Raw genomic sequence first — 6,015 nt, forward strand, 5'->3', positions numbered from 1 at the left:
AAAGACCCACACCAGAGTTTTTGTGCAGAGGATCTGGGCTCCAGCTGTGGCCACCACATAATTTTATACAAGAAAAATAAAGTGAATTAAGCCCGTTTAAATATATATAATGAACTTTTAAAATGAAATTAAGTATTCTCCAGGTTCATTTCTTAATTTAATTAAGTATAGTTGATATACAATATTATATTAATTTCAATTGTACAATATAGTGATTCAACATTTTTATACCTTACAATGCAATCACCCCACTAATTCTAGTAATCATCTATCACCATGCTAATTTATCACAGTATTATTGATTATATTCCCTTACCTTTTTACCTATCCCCTCCACCACTCCCCCCATTGATTTCTGTCCAGGGTCATTTTAATAGGTGTAAAGTATTCATTTCATGGATGTATGACAGTTTCAGTAGTTAATTTCAGATTTTTAAACGGGTTGCTTCCAATTGCCTTTACTTGTAGAATCATCACAAATTTGTCTTACCATAATATCATCTAATACTGTCTTACTCTTTTAGGCTCTTTTCATTCCACTGTGTCTACACATAGGTGATTACATCCCAACATCCTAGCTGATAATTGTGATGAAATTGTTCTAGCCTACAAATATTCCCTATGTTTGGGCCAATAAGGCTGAGGCTTTCGGTATTAGTCTTAGAGCTGCCATAACAAAGTCATATAGATTGGGTGGTTTAAGCAATAGACATTTATTTCCTCACACTTCTGGAGACAAAAAGTTCAAGATGAAGGTGTCAGCAAGGTTGGTTTCTTCTGAGGCCTCTCTCCTTGGCTTGTTACTCTTCTTGATGCTCCTCTTCCTCTGTCTTCACATGGTCATGTGTGTGCGTGCGTGCATGTGTGTGTGTGTATCTATTCTTATAAGGACACCATTTGGATTAGGTCCCACCCTAAAGACCATTTTACCTTAAGTACTTTGTAAAGGACCTATGTCCAAATACAGTCAAATTCTGAGGTACTGGGGGCTGGGACTTCAACATATTAATTTGCCAGGGACACAATGCAGCCCACAACAGATGTATACACTAGCTTTATTGCGAAAGGTCTCACCAAGGAGGCAATTTGTAGTAAGGCTTTTTAAGTTTCCATGACATTTTATTGTTTAACACATAACAAATCCTTAGCCTGTAAGACTCATCAGGGCAGGGATTGTTCACTATTTTATGTAGAGCCTGGAACATCATCAGTGACTACCAATTGCTGGTTGAATGAATGAGTAAATGAATGTCAAGTTTCTTTAGTAGCATAAAGTAATGTAAAGTCAACCTACATACTTATTTTTTGAGCATGTATTTCATTACTTACCGGAGGTGTGCATATGATGTAGTGTCTGAGATTGCCAAATCCATGGCCATATTGAAGTCGGAGGCAGTGGGTAAAATTGCCCCAATACCCTGCTCACCATGAAGTGACACACAAGCACTAGATAGGACTTTCTTTTGAGGAAAAGAGAGAGAGCGAGCTCTCTGTCCACTAGGATATGCACATGTTCTCTTCAGTGTTTACATATGGTCAGGTTTTCATGGCTGTGTAGTGTAATATACTGCAATGTCTTCAGCACTTTTTACAGTTGAAAACTCTGGTCTGATCCTTGGACCTGGGAACATAGGCACCTATTCTGTGAGCAAGATGACCAGTGGTCAGGCAGTGTGGACAGTCTTTGGGAATGTTAAAGCACTGTCAGTGGTCTCCACTTATAAGTACTGTTTGGGGGTCTACTTACCTGAAATTGCAGAAATTTTACTTTGGTTCTATGCATTCCCCATTCATTGAACACACAGAGGTACACATACATAATCCTTATTGAAGAAGTCTTTATTTCACTTATTTATACTCTGGTTTGTGACTGAAGAGCTCTATCTTACAAAGAAACAAATATTGAATTATAACTACTAGTATTTTAGGCAAAGAAATAACCTTCATCCAATGAGAACAGAGCAATTTTTTTCCAGTCTCTGCGCTCTTGTCTGAAGTCAGAAGGAAGGGACAGCTGGCCCTTTCCATGTCCCCTGAAGTTAACTCATTTAAAAATGCTAGTAAGCAATGAACTTATGTCATGGAGGAAAGGTTGCTTTAGAAGAGTTATTTAACCTTCCCTAATATTCTAATAAATCTAAAATGATATTTTAGAAGTATAACAAACAACTCATCATTCTAAAACCCAACCGACAATCAGAAAATAGCAACTTTTGGCTTCTGGGCAGCAAAAGGAGATGTGGTGCTCATGCTTACTATCCGCATGTTTTTAGCTACCTTGGTTATCTGGTTGGGCGAACCTTTGTGGATCAGAAACGATCAATGAAAAAGGGAAGAGGAGGTTGCTTTTTTGGCAGGCACACTGAGTTCAGGAAGAAGTGACAACCCATAGTCCAGATAGTGAGGGAGGAAAAATCACAAAACCAAACAAAACTTCAAGTTGGAATTTACTGTGGAGTTCTAGGGTATGCTAGCAAATAGCTACCTCAAGTATGTCTAGTCTCTTGGGGATATGATCACCTTGTGGCCTAATATAAATCTTGTTTATAAAAAGTAACCTTTGCATGACAAGCCAATGTAATAGTTGAAGTTTATGATAATATTGTTTTTCTGATTTTTTAGAAAAGGGATAAAAAAAATGAGGCAGTGCATAATATATTTTAGAAAAAATTTCTACTCCAAATGGTTAACATTTAAAGGGAAAATCATCAGCCATCAGAAATAATGCATTCCTCAAATTATCTGGTAAAGTAATGATGTATTTAGGATAAGAGCTGTATAAAGGTCTTCTCAGTAGCCCATTCTTATAAGTGCACTGCTTGTTTGAGAGGGAGAGAGCTTAACTAAACTGCAGCGATTTGGAAATTCTAAATGACACCTCACCCTCTGCCTCTCAGCCTTCTTTTTACTTGCCACTCCAAGGCAAACCCCTCTGTCCAGCAACTCCCCTAGGCCCCCAACCCTTTTCAGGTCATTCCCACCCCTCCTATATGCCTACTCCACCTCTGCACACTTTGCAAAATATATTCCTTAAAAATATGCACCAGTCCTGTGCCTCTGGGATAGAAAAATCATTAGCCAAAACATGTTCCTACTTTCAAGAGACGTCCCATCCATTTAGGCCGTGGAACCCCGTGTTCTAAGAAACTCTAATTATCGGGCTTCTCCACTGCACGTTCCCTACCTCCACACCCCCACTGGAACTTGGTTTCTTCTTAGAGATACCACTTCCTCCAAAAGCCTTTCTGCAAGAAGACTAGTTCTTCCAGTTCATGCACTGGTGAACTCATGGAGTATACAGACTGTCCTTTCCACACCAGACTCACCATCTTCTTGCAGGCCCTCCTTCGTGTCTCAGCCAGCTTGGGCTGCCGTAAGGAAGTACCACAGGCCAGAGGCTTAACCAACAGAAATTTATTTCCTCAACATTCCAGAGGCTGCAAGTCTGACATCAGGGTATTGGCAGTGGTGGTGTCTAATGAATGAGTCGTCTCCTTGGCTTGTAGGTGCTCACTTCTCTCTGTCCTCACTTGGTCTTTTCTTTGTTTGTGTCTGTGTCCTAATCTCTTCTTATAAGGACACCAGTCCTGTTGGATTAGGGCCTAACCTAATGATATAGGGCCTTCACTGAGGTAATTAAGGTGGGATTAGGGCCCATCTTAATGACCTCTATGAAGACTCTATCTCCAAATATAGTTACCCTCTGAGATATTGGGGGCCAGGACTTCAATATATGGATTTGGGGGAACACAGTGTAGTCCATAATACCTCCTCTGGTGTTGGTGACATCTGTTTATGACTGCTTCTTGTCGTCTGTATCGAGTCATCCACTGACACCAACTTCACATTGTTCCTTCCAAGCCCCATCCCCTTCTTCATTGTTAGGGACAGGACCATCCATATCAAGGACATATGCCCTGGCCTTTTTCATAGTTTTCTCCATTTCCTCGGCCCCATGAATAGGATTTGTGCTCCATTTCACAAGAGTCATTTGGGTCTTTTTCTCCTGAGGTCTCCGTTCCTGTTTCCCCACTCTTAGCCACTTCTTTTCCTCACAGGCTGCCTCAGCCTACCAGCCACCGAACCTGCTCTTCTTCCTGTCCTAGACCATGCCCAGGGCTGTCAGTCCCCGCCCCTTCTGGTGCCATCCTGCTTGTGATGGATTTTACTCATTTCAATTTCCAACCCTTAGTATTCCCTACCATACTTTTTTTCCCCCTCTGTGACTTCATGGTATTGAAGCTAAAACAGCTGAACTTTTCTGTCACTGATTCCTGGGTTCTGAGGCTCCCTGGCTCTCAGCACTGCTGCTTCTCCCCATTCAGAGCCACCAGATGGGAACTCTCAAATGCGCCTTTTTCCCATGAGTATTTCTCAGTATGTTCCTACTATTCTTTTACCCTTCCTTCCTGTCATAGAATATGGATTATCCTTCTTTTTCCCAAGGATGATCTCTCTACCATTTCTTCTCTGCCATAGATACACACACATACACACACACACACACACACCTTCCGTCAAAAGCTGTTTCTGTCTCATATATTTGTATTCTCTCCCCTCTGGATCTGCATTCCTTTCCTGTTGACATAATTGGTCTGGGTGGTTTATCCATTCTAAAACCCCTTTCCAGACTCTGATTTTTCATAGGCACTGTTTCATAGATAAGTTTCAAGGCACTATTGAGCAAGAAGTCTCAACTTCAACACTATTGTCATTTGGGCCAGAAAATTCTTTGTTGTGGGTGCTGTCCTGTGCATTGCAGGATATTAAGCAGCATCTCTGGCCTCAACTCAGAGAGATACCAGTGTTACCATTTCCCCAACCTGTGACAACCAAAAAAACGTCTCTAGACATTGCTGAACATTCCCCTGGGGATCAGAATCACCCAAGTTGAGAACCACTGGTGTAGATGTTAAGAGGGCTCTGGTAGATCAGCTCTAGCTTACTGTGATGGGTACATAGAATATCCGGCTACAGCTTTAGAATATAGTCTGCATATATGGCACGTATCTTAGGTTGATGTGAAGGACAGATGGTTAGAAAGCAAACTAGCAATATTTATCGCTGTACATTCACATACCTTTCCAATTAAATCCTTGTTAAACAACTGCCCAGACAACAGTGGCCCTTCTGCAGAACTCCAACCCAGAGCATTTTATTGGGATGAGTCAAGACAGTCAAGTAGGCATCGTTATTGGCAAACTAATTCTCAACTTACTAACAACTTTTGGGGTCAGACTGCCTGGTGTGCTCAGCTCTGTGTACCAGCTGTATGATGTTGGGACTCTTTTTCAGTTTCATCAGGTGTAGAATGGGGAAGACAATAGCACCTGCCAGATTGGAGGTGGAGTGGAGTGAAGCAAGATAATACACGTGAGGCTCTCAGAACAGTGCCTGGCACATACTGGGTGTTCAGTAAATGGTAGCTGCTACATCATCCTGGCTAAGCTCTCTGTTGTCCCTGTGCAGGGAGGCTACCAGGGTGACAAGATTGGTACGTCTCACACCGTCCCTTGCAAGGTGACTGGCCACTGTGGTTCTGTCCTGGTGGCCTCATCCCTCCCCCCAGGGCCACTGGCATTGACTCAGCTGCTGTGCCTAAGAAGCTGCTGCTGCTGGCCAGTATCCACAACTGCTACACCTCGGCCAGGCGCTGCACTGCCTCCCTGGGCAACTTTGCCGAGGCCACCTTTGAAGCCATCTCCAAGACCTACAGCTATCTCACCCCCGACCTCTGGAAAGAGACCAAGTTCACTAAGTCTCCCTATCAGTAACTCACTGACCATCTTGTAAAGATCCACACCAAATAAATAAATAAGTAAAGACCCACACCAGAGTTTTTGTGCAGAGGATCTGGGCTCCAGCTGTGGCCACCACATAATTTTATACAAGAAAAATAAAGTGAATTAAGCCCGTTTAAATATATATAATGAACTTTTAAAATGAAATTAAGTATTCTCCAGGTTCATTTCTTAATTTAATTAAGTATAGTTGATATACAATATTATATTAATT

Source organism: Myotis davidii, unplaced genomic scaffold (assembly GCF_000327345.1).
Source record: "Myotis davidii unplaced genomic scaffold, ASM32734v1 scaffold80, whole genome shotgun sequence".
Classification (NCBI taxonomy): Eukaryota; Metazoa; Chordata; class Mammalia; order Chiroptera; family Vespertilionidae; genus Myotis; species Myotis davidii.